This window comes from Talpa occidentalis, unplaced genomic scaffold (assembly GCF_014898055.3).
Source record: "Talpa occidentalis isolate TD23 unplaced genomic scaffold, MPIMG_talOcc4v2.1 talOcc4.9, whole genome shotgun sequence".
NCBI lineage: Eukaryota > Metazoa > Chordata > Mammalia > Eulipotyphla > Talpidae > Talpa > Talpa occidentalis.
Window position 1 is genome coordinate 58,652,350 of NW_023605305.1, and position 16,455 is coordinate 58,668,804.

Sequence of the window (16,455 nt, forward strand, 5' to 3'; positions counted from 1 at the left end):
CCTGAGTCTTTACCCCTTGGAGACTGTAGCACATAAAGCCTGGAACGAGTCTTTGCATGCCCCCTGAGAAAGATGGAGTTCTTGAACAGAGAACCAAACCAGATCAATCAATCATCCAGGGTTGTTTATCTTGGATTGAGGTACTGCCAGTCTCTGAAACAAGGCTCTGCTTCTAAGCCTCTTTGAACACACAGCTTTTTCAAAGGGCCATGGTCTTTGGCTTCCAGGGCATGAGGGGTCAAAGTCCAGCCCGGTAGCTTTTAGAGAAGCGAATTTGGAAACCATGGCAGTCAGAGACTGTACCACACTGCCATCTCCTGGGAGCAAGGTCCACTGTGTCCTGGCCAGGCAGAAAACCACTTTAGAATACCTGACTAAATTCCATGTTGGGTTTTCTATTCCCTTCAGGGAGTCAAATCATAAATCAGGAATGCCAGTGTTTGTTTATTAGTTACCAGAGTCTATGGATATGGAAGCATGGGTTCCGAGTGAGACCCTGAATCTTTCAGTTTTTTTATTTGACGAATATTTACTGAGCACCTGTTTTGTGCCCAACTCAGTACTAGGTTCTGGATATACAATTATCATCAATACAAATGGCTCCTAACTTCATGAAACTTGTAATCTAGCAGAGATGAGTTATAAAAGAGGAATTGTCTCATTGTAGACAAGTAATCTGTTTATTATTACTTGATGTTGAGAAGATGTCATAGGAGTATACAATGGGGAGAGAGACAGATGTGATCTATATGCAGATATTTGAAGGATGTTTAGGAATTAGCTAAACAAAGTGGTTTAGGAGAACAACATGCATAAAGATCTTGAAATAGGACAAAACCTGGCACATTTGAAAAACTGAAAGAAATTCTATACTGATAAATCATCAAGAAAGAGAAAAAGGTGGTATGAGGTGAGGGTGAAGAAGTAGGCAGCGATCAGATAACACAATGCCATGTTAAGGATTTGGCCCTATATTAGTCAAGTCTCTTTTTGTTGCATGTGACAAAGACATATTACAAACTAGTTTAAGTAAAAAGTCATTTTATTGGTTCACATAATTAGGAAGTCTGAGTTCAAAGCTTCAGGTATGGCTGGATCCAGAAGCTCCAACTATATCATCAGACTTTCTTTTGAACTGCTAATTATCTCTGCTTGTTTCTACATTTCTTATTAATTAGCCTAATTTTCTCCTGCACTGGCATATTTTAATAAGAAATAGTGACTGATAGTCACCCTATCTTTTCAACCTGTGATCCAAAAGGAAGAGGAACTTATTCCTCTAGCTCCATTTGGGGGAAAAAAATCAGGAAAGACTCTAATTGGCTACCTGTTGGTTCACATGCCATTGGACCAATCACTGTGTTCACAGGGATCCAATATGACAATTAGCCTAACCTGAGCCACGGTTAAGAAAGAAGAGGAGGCACCATGTTGACCCCAGGACCATATGGTATATTGGAGACACTTCCCACAAGAAAAAAGTGGTGCTGATTATAGAAAAAGGAGAAGGTTGTAGAATATAGAAAAACACTGACAAAAATATACATAATTAACAGAAAACTATGAGAAAACACTGAAGGATTATATGCAAGTGAAAAACAAGACAGGATTTACTTTTTAGAAAGATGACACTCACTATTGTAAAACTGGAATGGAAGGGCAAGAGTGGAATCAGAAAGGATTTCAGATTCCAGGTAAACTGAAACACCTCTCAAACATCAAGTAATTATCTAGAAATATGCAATAAACCACAGCAAATATTCTTCTACATGCACAGTAGATTTGCAAGAAAATATGTGAAATCCTCATGCGACAAAGACAAGGAGGAAATTGAAAAAGTGAGTAGTTGAAGCTGCTGAGTTCTTGGAAAGTTCTTCCAAACTTGGGTAACCAGGACACTTACATTTTAAGAGTTGCAAGGGGACAGGAGAAAAGGGCTTTGGCCTAAATGAGATAGATACTGGATCTGAGAACCTTCCTCCTCACTTTCCATACCCCATATAAAGCTGGGTACATCAGTGAAACAGACCAGGGGCCTCCCTGGTGGCACAAGGGGTTAAAAAGCAACCTATGAAGCTGTCCGCAGCTAGTGCAGCCTGAGTTCTATCCCCCAGCTGGCCAAGGAGCAATACATATGGCGCAGCAGACCTCTCCTGACTCACCCACTGCTCCCCTCAGCAGTGCACTGCAGTCAATCTGCCTGTTCTGCTCCCCACTCTGTCTCTGGTGAATCCTCTCAACTCCCCCCCCAACCCCGCCTGCCACACACACACACCTCTAGCCTGTGCTCCAGCTCTTGTATGCATAAATAAATAAATCTTTAAAAAAAAGAAAGAATGGACCAGAAAAAAAATGCATCAATCACCATGGAGGTGGAAGCTCTGGATGGAAAAGAGCCATCTCCCTTGAGACTTACTAAACATGAGTCATCTCATGGATTTGTGGTTGAAATTCATTCTACCTTCATGATCCTAAAATCTTCAAGCTGATACAATAACTTTAAAGAATTCTAGATGAGTCATTTCCTTGGGGGTACATGGTAGAAACAAACACAAAATTTCTCTAGAGACCCTCAATCTACAATGCACCCAGAGAAAATCCCACTGATGCTCATGCCACTGAGGATTTCAACCATCTCTTTTCCCCTATGATGACCACATGGACCTTTAACTGTCCACTGGCCACCTGGGCATACCTGACACTTCCCCTACCTGTTTCTGGCCCTCCCAGTTTCCATCTTCAGGACTCCTCCTCCTGTCCATGGTCTGAACTATTCAGACTACATTTGTATCATTCTTTGGCTTGGGACACTTTGAGCTGAGTTTGAGGTCTTCTCTAGTTATAAGGCTCCTGACTGTCCCAATTGACAATTTTTCTCCACCTCTTAGGCCTAACCTGATTTTGGGGTCTTGCCTCCTGGTGTGACTATGTATGCATGAGTACCATCTAGCTGGTCTTGACTCTGCATGCTGGACCCAGTCAGAGGGAACAGTCAGGGCCAGGCTCTGGGCTGGTCTCCATCCCAGTCTGTGGCATCATGTGGAGGAGGTATGGCGCAGCAGAGCTGGGCTCCACCTGACTATAGAGCCCTTTCATCCTCTTGCTGACAAGCCCAAGCCTGGCCTTGGTTAGACAGTGGGTGCTGGAGGTCTCTCCTGACTCCTGAATGGAGGAATGCAGAAATTCGAATTCCTTCTCACACCCTGGCCTGTGGTGGTGAGGCTGGCAATGTGGAATGCTGGCACCGAGTTCTGAGATAAAAATCAAAAATCTATCAGACTTAGAAAAACAGATCCAACACAGCAGTCTTTGTGAGAAGAAAAGCCATGAACAGGCCAGACACATCAAAGGAGTTGGCAGACCCACCCTACCCCAGCTCCTCCCTACCCTGCAGTGGGCAAGAAAAGCTGACCTGCCCACTTTCTTGAGAGACAAAGGCAGGACAGGGTTCTCAACCAGCGCCTTGATAAACCAGGAAAATAACGAAGTCAAGGCACCCACCTAGGTAGCCCCTCAGGACTTTGAAGTGACAAGGAGCCCCAGGAGCTCACACATGGAGATGTGCTTTGCTCTTAGCAGAGGAGAGAAAGGTCAGCCCAGAGATGGCTTCGCCTCTCTGTTCCCATGTCTTGGCCCACAAACCTCCACCCCAGTTCCTGTAGCAGGGAATTGCTACAGCTGCTTTAATTACCCTTGTTTTGGGGGAAGAAACAGATAACTATAAGGAAAACCAATAAGGTTAACTTCAGACTTCTCCAAAGAAACATTACAGGCAAAAGAGAATGGAGTAACATATTCTGTAAACTTCAAGACAGCAAATGCCAACCAAGAATACTTTTCCCTGCAAAGCTCTCCTTCCTCTACGAAGAAAAAATATGGACCTTCTCAAACAAACAGAAACTTCAGAAATTCATTACAACTAAACCCCCACTCCAAAAAATTCTACAAGAAGACCTAAAGCCAAAACCAACAGAGGAATGAAGAAGTACAGAATAAAACAAGGAATAAAATCACAAAAAATACAAACAAAATGGTAAACACAGATGCCAACATATCAATATTAATTCTAAACGTAAATGGATTAAACTCATCAATAAAAAGACACAGAGTAGCAGGCTGGATTAAAAAACAAAATCCAACCTTCTGCTGTCTCCAGGAAACACATTTAACCACAAAAGATAAACAAAGACCAAAAGTAAAAGGTTGGAAAACAATCCTATAAGCAAATGGACCAAAAAAGAAGGCAGGAACAGCCATACTTATATCAGATGAAATAGACTTCAAATTAAAAAAGGTAAAAAGAGACCTGGAGGGACACTACATTATGATCAAGGGGACAATACATCAGGAAGATATAACACTCATCAACATATACTCACCAAATGAAGGGGCACCAAAATATATTAGACAATTATTATCAGCTCTGAAAACAGACATTAAAGAAAATACATATATAGTGGGAGACTTCAACACGCCACTCTCACCAATGGACAGATCAACAAGGCAAAAAATAAACAAAGACACTAGATCCCTAAATAAAGACATAGAACTCGTGGACTTAACAGACATCTATAGGACACTGCACCCAAAAAAATCCATACACATTTTTCTCAAGTACACATGGATCATTCTCCAGAATCGGTCACATACTGGGCCACAAGACAAACATCAACAGATATATGAAGATCAAAATCATTCCAACTATCTTCTATGATCATAAAGGCATCAAGCTGGAAATAAATCATGGAAAGAAAACAAGGAACCCTACCACTTCATGGAGATTGAAGTCTTCATGGAGATTGGAGTGGTCTTCCACACTATTGGAAGACCACTGGACTAATGAGGAGCTCAGAGAAGAAATGAAAAAATACTTTGAGTTGAATGACAAGGACACCACTTCCCAGAATGTATGGGATGCAGCAAAAGCAGTAATAAGAGGAAAATATATAGCAATACAGGCTCACATCAACAAACAAGAAATAATTCAAAAAAACAACCTAATCTCACATCTCAAAGAGGTAGAAAAAGAACAACAAAAAAACCCTAAAGCCAGTAGAAAAAAGGAAATACTAAAAATCAAAACAGAAACGAATTGGAAATTTAAAAAAAACAATGCAAAAGATCAATGAAACCAAAAGTTGGTTCTTTGAAAAAATAAACAAAATAGACAAATCTCTGGCCAGGCTCACAAAGAAAAAATGGGAGAAAACACATAAATAGGATTACAAATGAAAGAGGACAAATCACAACAGACTCAGTAGAAATCAAAAGAATAATCAGATTACTATGAACACTTATATGCAAACAATTCAAAAACCTAGAAGAGATGGACAAATTCCTAGAACAATATAATCATCCAAAGCTGGACAAAGAAGAAATAGAACAACTAAACAGACCAATTGCAAGCAGCGAAATTGAGGCAATAATCAAAGCACTCCCCAAAAACAAAAGCCCAGGCCCAGACGGCTTCACAAATGAATTCTACCAAATGTTCAGCAGTGAATTAGTACCTATCTTACACAAACTCTTGCAAAAAATTGAAAAAGAAGGAATAGTACCAAATATGTTCTACAAAGCCAACATTACACTAATACCAAAACCAAACGAAGACAGCACAAAAAAAGAAAATTACAGGCCAATCTCCCTAATGAACACTGATGCAAAAATCCTCAACAAACAGAATCCAACAGAATCCAACAATGCATCAAAGGGATAGTACAGAATCCAACAATGGATTGGATTGCCAACAGAATCCAACAATGCATCAAAGCGATAGTACACCACGATCAAGTGGGATTCATCCCAGGGGCACAAGGATGGTTCATCATACGAAAACTGATAAGTGTAATCCAACACATCAACAAAAAGAAAAAACCATAAGATCATATCAATAGATGCTGAGAAAGCTTTCAACAAAGTCCAACATCCATTTATGATGAAGGCCCTTGAAATTCTGGGGATTGAAGGAACATACCTTAACATGATAAAAGCCATATATGACAAACCCACTGCCAATAATGTTCTCAATGGGGAAAAGCTGAAGGCCTTTCCTTTAAGATCAGGAACAAGACAAGGATGTCCTCTCACCACTGCTCTTCAATATGATACTGGCGGTCCTAGCCAGGGCAATAAGACAGAGAAAGACATACAAGGAATCCAAATAGGGAAAGAAGAAGTAAAACTATCATTATTTGCAAACTCCACAGAAAAACTACTCAAAATAATCAACCAGGGCTTCCCCTGGTGGCGCAGTGGTTGAGCGCTGGGCTGAGAAGCTGCCCGCAGCCTCTGCAGCACCGGTTCATTCCATGGCCACCAGCGAGGGTCCCACGAAAAAAAAAAAAAAATCAACCAGCTCAGTAAAGTAGCAGGATACAAAATCAACCCACAAAAATCATACAACCATACAATTGATTGTATACACATATAATCAATTGGAACAAGAAATCAAGAAAATCATTATAAAATCACTATAAAATCTTTTATAATTGAAAGCAAAAAATGAAATACTTGGGAATAAACCTAACAAAAGAGGTGAAAGACCTATACAAAGAAAATTATAAAACACTGTTAAAAGAAATTGAAGAAGACACAAAGAAATGGAAAGACATCCCCTGCTCATGGATTGGAAGAATCAACATTGTTAAAATGGCCATCCTCCCAAAAGCAATATACAGACTCAATGCTATTCCAATAAAAATCCCAATGACATTCTTCAAAGAAATAGAACAAATACTGATGAAATGCATATGAAACCACAAAAAAAAACATGAATAGCCAAAGCCCTACTGATGAAAACAAAGGAGAAAGGAGGTATCACACTTCCAAACTTCAAGCTATACTACAAAGCCATAATAATTAAAATAGTTTGGTATTGGGACAAATACCAAACAAAACAGACACACAGACCAGTGGAACCTAATGGAGAACCCAGAAATAAAGCCACACTTACATGAACAACTAATCTTTAACAAAGGAGCAAAGAATATACAATGGAACACGGACAGTTTGTTCAATAAATGGTGCTGGGAAAACTGGACCTCCACATGCAAAAAAATGAAACTAGACCACTACCTCTCACCGTGCACAAAAATCAACTCAAAATGGATAAAAGAACTGGACATAAGACCTGAAACCATAAAATATATAGAAGAAAATATAGGTAAAACACTATAAGACATACATCTCAGAAACATCTTTAAAGACTCATCACCCAAAGCAGTGATAGTGAAGGTAAAGATAAATACCTGGGATTACATCAAACTGAAAAGCTTCTGTACAGCCAAAGAGACATTAACCAAAACAGAGAGACACCCCACACATTGGGAAAAAATCTTTGCACTCCATCCAACTGATAAGGGACTGATCACAAAGATATACAAAGAACTCACACGGCTCAACAAAAACGAAATAAACAATCCAGTCAAGAAATGGGCAGAAGAACTCAAAAGACATTTCTCCAAAGAAGAAAGGCAAATGGCCAACAGGCATATGAAAAAATGCTCCGTATCCCTTATAATCAGGGAAATGCAAATCAAAACCACACTGAGATACCACCTTACACCAGTAAGAATGGCACATATCAAAAAAACAAGCAACAACAAATGTTGGCCAGGGTGCGGTGAAAAAGCAACTCTTCTACATTGCTGGTGGGAGTGCAAACTAGTCCAACCACTGTGGAAAGCTGTCTGGAGGTTTCTCAGTCTACTAAAAATGGAGCTACCATACGATCTGGCAATTCCACTACTAGGGATCTACCCAAAGAACACAAAAACAGTGATTCAAAAGAGCACCCGTACACCTATGTTTATTGCAGCACTATTTACAATAGGTAAAACCTGGAAACAACCCAAATGCCCGAAAATAGATGACTGGATCAAGAAGATGTGGTATATATACACACAATGGAATATTATTCAGCAATCAAAAAAGATAAACTCATGCAATTTGCAGCAACGTGGATGGAGCCGGAAGGAATTATGCTCAGTGAAATAAGCCAGAAGGCAAAAGAAAAATATCGGATGGTTTCACTTATAGCAGGAATATAGGGGAACCAAATAAGACATCAGTGTGAAAAAATAATAACAGCACAAAACACAACAAAGCAAAACCAGACAATTATAAACCAGAGACATACTACAGGAGGGAGAGTGGTGAGAGGGAGGGAGGGAGGAGCACAGGGGACAGTGGTGATGGTGCACGTGTGCCTTGGGGAAGGAAATTCTATGGAGACTCAATCTGAGGGGTGAGGGGAAGCAAATATTGTCTAAAAAAATGTAAAAATTGATAAATGTTAAAATAAAAAAAAAGAAAAAGAATAATTACCCTTGGTGTTGACTAGGCTGGCTGCCACTGCAATGCAGCAGCTGGCACATGTTATATGGGCTCAATAACTAGCTACAAATATACCTTAGACTTCCTTTTTCTCACTGCAGACAGAGGCGCTTGGACCCTATCTCCAAAGGACCTTCCTTTACGTATAACTTAGAGGTGCAGGCTAAGAGACGTCAAAGTCCAACTCCACCATTCCAACTAGGACTTGTAGCAAGTTATTTAAGCAACCTGTTTGTCATCTGTAAAATGGTATGAGAACTCATCTCTTGAGGGGGTTATGAAAATGAAGTGAAGTCACATTTGCAAAGCACTTAGTCTCGTGCCAGACCTAGTGGGCACACAGCAAACATCAGAGTCCGAGTTTATTGAGTGTCTGCAGACATTTGCTTTATAATTCATTTGCACTATTCAGTTATTTATTTAACAAGCAGTGGGTTCAGAGCACTGTGAAAACATAGATGAAAAGGAGAGATGAAGGCGCTCATAGTTTACTGGCATTTGCTTTGTGTTAAAATAAAAATCTATGGACACAAAAGGGCATATATCATACCATTCCTTTTATTTGCAATGTCCTGATCAGGCAAATCCACACAGAAAATAGATGTGTGGTTGCCAGGAATTAGAGGGTGGGCAGAATGGAGAGTGATCACTAAAAAGTATCAGGCTTTTTAGGAACAAAGAAGATGTCCTAGAATTGGATAATGCTGGCGGTTGCTCAACCCACATAACCCTGTGAACATACTAGAAACCAATGTATTGTACACTATAAAGGTAAGTTTTGCAGTGAGTGAGTTAAATCTCAATTTTTTTTAAAAAGAGTCTTGCCATATACAGCTACCAGCCCTTGGACAAATTACATAATGTCTCTGGGCCTCAGTTTGCTCATCAATAACAAAGAGCTAATAATAAGCATCTCATGGACCACTGAGGAAAAGAGCTTGCACACTATGCTGACTCTCTCTGTGTGATTTTAATTTGCAGTAACACAAAATATTTCCAAATCATCAAGCAGAGTCCAAGAAGAATAACACCCATTAAAAAAAAACTTTTATAAACATTGTTTAGATTTTATCACATCACACTTCACACAGTCTACAGAAAATGTCCAGGTTATTTTGCACCTATAGTACTCCATAACTTAAGCTCTAATTCCAAAGGAAAACAAGAATGGTTGACTTGATAATCTGGACAATTTTATTCCAAAGTGAAATTTTTCAAAAGGGGGAAAGTATCTGAGCTTTAGGAAAGAATAGCTTCTTGAACAAACAGCAACTTAAGTCATTATTTCAAAATATATCATTTTCAACCATATGTAATTAATTTTTCTTCACATTTCTTAGAACAGTAGCTGGCATAAGACAAGTTCTCATTCTTAGTTCTAATTACTACACTATAGGACATTCTCTATCAAAGGTGTGGATAATTCAATATATATGGATGAAAAAAATGCTGGGAAAAAAACATGAAAAAGAGAGGGAGGGACAAGCTGATGTTGGAAAGAAGTTGTGGGTCTGAAAAGCATCTCATTCATTCATTCATTCATCAGTGCATAGCAACAATGACTGTGATGAAGTCTGAGAGGTGGTAATGAAGAGGGAGAATTGGACTTCCTGTAATTTATCTGACATTTTCATTTACTACCACTGTGGCCTTGAGCAAGTTACCTAAACTCTCTGCTTTTTCTCTACTTCATAAGAATTATACTGCCTCTATTATTGTGAGCATTAAATGAGCACAAGAATGTGTTCAATTTTTAAAAAATCCTAATAGAGCCAAATTAAACTTGCCCTATGATAATAAAGAAATGTGAATTTTCCTTGCCCATCTGAGTTATGAGCTTACTACTCATCTATTGAGCGCCTACTGTGGGTCAGGCATTGAACTAGACCCTGAGAATACAAAGCAAAATGTAATTTTTCTCCTCTAAGAACTACCTATTGATACAGAGCCGCAAAGGGCACTAAAACTGGCCAAGGACAGGGCTCCCTGGTGGCGCAAGTCGTTAAATCTCAGGACTATCAAGCTGTCGCCAGCCACTGCAGCACGAGTTCCCTCCCCGGCCAGGGAGCTAACCCATATGGCACAGCACACCTCTCCTGTCTCGCCCACTGCTCCCCTCAGGAGTGTATTTCTGTAGATCTCCCTGCTCTGCTCCCCACTCTGTCTCTGGTGAATCCTCTCAACCCCTGCACCTCTGGCCCATACCCTAGTTCTTACATGCATAAATAAATAAAAATAAATTAAAAAACAGAACAAAACCAGAGGCCTCCCTGGTGGTGCAAGGGGTTAAGATGCAGCTGTGGAGCTGTCCGCAGCCTCTCCAGCACAAGTTCAATTTCTGGCAGGCCAGGGAGGTGACCCACATGGCGCAGCAGACCTGTCCTGACTCGCCCACTGCTCCCCTCAGCAGTGTACTTCAGTCAGTCCACCTGTTCTGTTCCCCGCTCTGTATGCAGTGAATCCTCTCACGCCCCCCTCCCATCACGCACATCTCTGGCCTATACCCCTGCTCTTGTATGCATAAATAAATAAATCTTAAAAAAAAAACTGGCCAAGGACACTGCCCAAATAGTTTACTGGTTACTGTCTGAGTTCTTCACCTGCGCCAACAACTGCAAGAGTACTCAGGTTCGGAGAACAACAATAATGGGATGTATTTGACAAACCAGAGAAAACAAAGTTACTGAGGCCAAAAAAAGGCTGTTTACCTCACCTGAAGCTGTGTCCATTTTTTCAAGTCCTAAACACAAAGGCTCCCAAGATGGTGTCTTCCTGCCACTGCAGACCTGGAGCACGTAGCAGCCAGACTATAGGTCAGACTCTAACTCATGAAGACAGCAGAAGACACAACAGGAGATGCTCACCAGAGCTGCCGAGATGAGCCAGCGCAGCCCAAGACAAGCAACACTCAGAGCAGCTGCTGCTGCGGCGGGCCCACGGGATAAAGGCCCGGCTCACACAGCTCAGCGAGCGCCCGATTCCGGGTCTTCACCTTCCCTGTCAGGCTGTAACAGCAGCAAAAAACGGAACAGTTTCAGTTGCTCAGCTACTTGCAAAGCCTCCGGAACTTCTCCTCTCTGAGGTTGGCTGCTGGAAGCCTCTGCATGTCCTTCAGAAGCCCACAACAGCCTTCCGGAAGATCGGATGGTGGGGGCAGAAATCACTGACCCCCAATCACTGAAGATCCGAAAATACTGAAATCCCGAACACGGAATCCCCAACACTGAATCCTAGGAGTTTCTTCTGCAGTCCCTTATATTTCTTTTCAGAGTCTCCACTCCCACCAATACTTTGTTTGCATTTTCCCTGGGGCTATCCATCCTCACCAGCACCCCCTCGGGGCACCACCTGTAATAGTCTTTGGCTTCAGCCACCCGTTACACTGTTAAGAGGTCTGAAGTACTGTGGCCATGCAGAGAAGAGAGCCTTACTCGTAGCTAGGTAGATCAAGCAAATTTACTCTTGCCTTACCTCAAATTCCCAAGAGAGAAGAGAGAGATTATTTTGGCTCCTCTTTTTGAGCCAAGCCATAAATGGTAGGTTGTTTAGGTTGTTGTCTAATTGGTGGAATGGCTGCGTTTCAATCAGGTGCTTTTCCCTGGTCCCCTCAACTGTGGCAAGGAAATACAATGACAACTCATGGAACAAACCAGGGCTAATTGCTTCTCCCCCAGCAGAAGCCAGTTTCCCTTAAAAGCAGAATTGATTCAAAAGAGCACCTGTACACCTATGTTTATTGCAGCACTATTTACAATAGGTAAAACCTGGAAACAACCCAAATGCCCAAAAATAGATGACTGGATCAAGAAAAGATGTGGTATATATACACAATGGGATATTATTCAGCAATCAAAAAAGATAAGCTCATGCCATTTGCAGCAATGTGGATGGAGCTAGAAGGAATTATGCTCAGTGAAATAAGCCAGAAGGCAAAAGAAAAATATCGGATGGTTTCACTTATAGCAGGAATATAGGGGAACCAAATAAGACATCAGTGTAAAAAAAATAATAACAGTACAAAACACAACAAAGCAAAACCAGACAATAATAAACCAGAGACATCCTGCAGGGGTGGAGGAGGGAGAGGGATCAGAGGGAGGGAGGGAGGAGCACAGGGGACTGTGGTGATGGTGCATGGGTGCCTTGGGGAAGGAAATTCTACGGAGACTCAATCTGAGGGGATGGGGGGAAGCAAATATTGTCTGAAAAATGTAAAAAATGATAAATGTTAAAAAAAAAGCAGAATTGGGTGGAGTAGACAATTTTTTTCCAATAGATATAACAGCATGGGAAAGTCAGGCCACGGTGGAAAAGCATAAGCTGTATGGGAAGCTGTGGGGGTGAAAATGGAGAAACTGGATTGTGATAGGAGAAAAAATTGGACAGGGAGGCTAGAGATAGTTAACTGGATGGCCATTGTTCCCTTGCTCTAGATGTCAGGACAGTCTTTCATTGCAAATCAGAAGTGATAGTGTCAGCCATTTTCCCACAAATGCTCATTGTGCTCCCACTCTGGGTCAGAAATATCACTGAAGTGAGAATCCCTGGCAACTGTTGTGAACAGTCCTCTTCCTAACCCCCTTTACCCCTCCCTCCGTGCCCCCCTCCCCGCAAAAAGTTTTTGAAAGCAATCCTTTATTTTCTGGAAATTACTATGTGACAGAAAAGAAAAATATGTCTTAAGCATGGAGATAGGGGCCTCCCTGGTGGCACAAGGGGTTAAGCACAGCACTGTAAAGCTATCTGCAGCCTCTGCAGCAAAGTTCAATCCCCAGCAGTCCAGGGAGCTACCCACATGGTACAGCAGACCTCTCCTGTCTTGCCCGCTGCTCCCCTTAGCAGGGTGTTTCAGTTTGCCTGTTCTGCTCCCCACTCTGTCTCTGGTGAATCTTCTCAACCCCCTGAACCTCTGGCCCGTATCCCAGTTCTTGTATGCATAAATAAATAATTTTTTTTTTTAAAAAATCCTGGACATAGGAAAATAAGCATGCATTTAGGGGTCCAGAGTTGAATTTTTTTTATGAGGCCAAGAGTTCACCTAGCAAAACAACCAGGTCCAAACAGGCTTAAGGAGGCTATGCAGAGGGGAAGTCCCCCAAGTTCCTCCCTTCCATAAATCAAGAGGTTATTCAATGATAACACTTGGGACCCCTGAACTTGGGTTTCTATTCTAAGTTAGACTTCTTCCCAAGTATCACTTATGTAAATAGATCTCTCTACAACCACCACCCATCAGTCAAGGACATGTTATCAAATTATACATAAAATTCTTGTTCATCTTGCTAAGATGAACATTTAAAATAATTAATTCTGTATAAAATTCTATTTGCTATGAAGACCTTGGTTCTACTTTTAGATTTTATATAATTTAAAGTCTGATCTACTCAGCTTCAAATCTCAGTTCCATAACTTGCTAATTTGTATTTTAAGCAAATTATTTTATCTCATACAGCCATCATTTCCTAGAAATTACAGATGATCTGTAGGATGGAGTTATGATAAGGATTAAGTATTGTGATAAGGATTAAGTGACAAGATGTATATAAAGTGATTAAATAGTACATGGTATCAAAAAGGCGATCAATATGTATTATGATTTTTAGTGATTTGTATATTAGGAATAAAAACTTTGATTGTGAAAACTTTGATTGTTTACTACAAATCTACCCTTTTCACAGAAGAGTTGTAAGGATTAAAGGAAAGAATTCAAGTTTAAATATTTTAAAAAGTGCAATACAGGAATTAGGAATTGTGAAGTCAGATATGGGGGAGGACTGGTACAGGACAGGTTGCAAAGTAACAGGTGGAAAGTGACAAAATATAGAAAAAAGCTGAGGGCATGATTTTAAAACAGTGAAATGAACTTTTAATTCACTTCTGAGTTAAAAAAAAAATTAAATTATTTTAGTAATGTGTTTTTGCATAAAATCTGAAATCATGGCCTCCCAGGGCACCTAGAAAAAAAAATCTGAAACCAATTGTGACTCACTTTCTTTTAGGGTAACTACCAATTTTCTATGTATTGGGCACATGTTTTTCATCAATTTACACATTGTCTCATCTACTTTCAAGTAAGCTTCCATATCCACAAATGCTAACTAACCATTTATAAAAGTAAGAAAATAGGACAATTCCTCAGAAGTAGCAAATAGATTTTAATTCACATCCTTTCTATAATTGATAGACATTTCTTGTCCAGCACTTTGCATTGAGGTTTCTGGAACTCTATAATAACTAAGTTATGGAAATAACCTAAGTGCTCAAAGACACATGAGTGGATTAGAAAGATGGTCCATACACAATGAAATACTATGCAGTTATTAAAAACAAGATGAACTCTTGCCATTTGTGACAACACAGATGGAACTATAGGGGATTATGCTGAGCAGAAAAGTCAGAAGAAAGAAAAATGCCAGATGGTTTCACTCATTTGCGGAATATAGAGAATCAAAACAAAAGATCAGACAAAACAAAGCAAAACAAACCCTAGAAATGTGACTGTAAACTTGAGGCTATCAGAGGGATTGGAGAGGGAGGACAGCACAGAGGCAGAAGGTCCAATAGACTATGGTAAAGGACTATGGATGACCTAGTGGTGGATGTGATGTGGCAACATACATCTGAACAGGTTTACTCCTATACCTCTGAATCCTAAAAGTGTAAACCAATGTTACTTCAATTAAAAAAAAAAAAAGCTGCTATTGATTATTTATGTCTGCCATGGGCGTGGGGATGTGAGATAATAGCCCTTGTGTCTACTTAGATAATTGACAAATGGATGCTTTTGGTAAAAAAAAAAATTCTAAATTATATTTATTTTCATGCCCACATGACTCAAAATGGTATATTTACTGGTGGGGGGGGGGATATGCTAGTTTGAAGTGTAATAGACTGTATTTTCCACAGATGGCTACATATTCTTCTGCAACATGACATCATTACATATTCTTTTACAATGTGACCTTGTTATTCCCAAGAAGGGATAGAGTGTAAATCCCCTCCCCTTGAATCTGGGCTGGTCTGAGTTTGTTGGTCATAAGCAAGCAGATACAGCAAAAATGATGCTGCATGGCTCCAGAAGCTTGGAAGGAAAGGAAAATACAGCTGTGCCTGGCTCTCTTGTCCCTGTGAGGCCAACACAGTGCAGGGAGAAACTCAGGCAACATGAAAAGATCAGATGCAAGTGCTAAGAGCCCAGCCTTCAGGTCTGGGCCCCTATGCCTTTGAGTCATTCTGGGGTGCCAGTCTTCCTAAGTAAGGGTCCAGACACTGGAGCAGAGACAAGCTGTCTACCCTGTACTGATTTCCTGACTCACAGAACCTGTGAGCCTACTATGAAGTTCAGCACCACTAGATTTTAGGGTATTTGACCACATAAACTTTTCAAGTTTTCATTTCTTTAACTGGAACAATAATAGCCCTCCTGTCTCAGTAAAAAAATAAAGTCAGGGCCTCCCCGGTGGCGCAGCGGTTGAGAGCTGGGTTGTAAAGCTGCCAGCGGCCTCTTCGGCGCCGGTTCGATCCCCGGCTGCTCCCCGGCCACCAGAGGAGGGTCCCACATGGCGCGCAGACCTCTCCTGCCGCCCGCTGCTCCCCTCAGCAGTGTACTTCGGTCCTTCTGCCTGCTCTGCTCCCCGCTCTGGCTCTGGTGGATTCTCTCACCCTCTCGCGCTTCTGACTGTACCCAGTGCTTGTATAAATAAAAAAAAAAAAAAAAAAAATAAAGTCAGAAGCCACTGGAGACAGCTTGCATGAAACAACACTGTCGTGAAAAACAAATAGATGGCGACTCTTAACCAGCCTTGCTGTCAGATGGAGAGTGGCATTCTGAATCACACACACACACACACACACACACACACACACACACACACACACAAAATACTTTTTGGAAAACAGTTATTAGCCCACACCCACAAATCCAACTTAATGGATCTACACGCACATTTTTCACACGTATACTTTCACATGTGGTGAAAACCAAACCACAGTCCTTGAAAGTTCCCATAGGACAAGCAGACAGACATGAGACACGCTCTTGTAGGCAGTGATCTCACGTCCCTTGCATTATAACAGGCCAAGTTGTGGCCATGCTTTTAGCTTTGATATTAGGAACCAAGG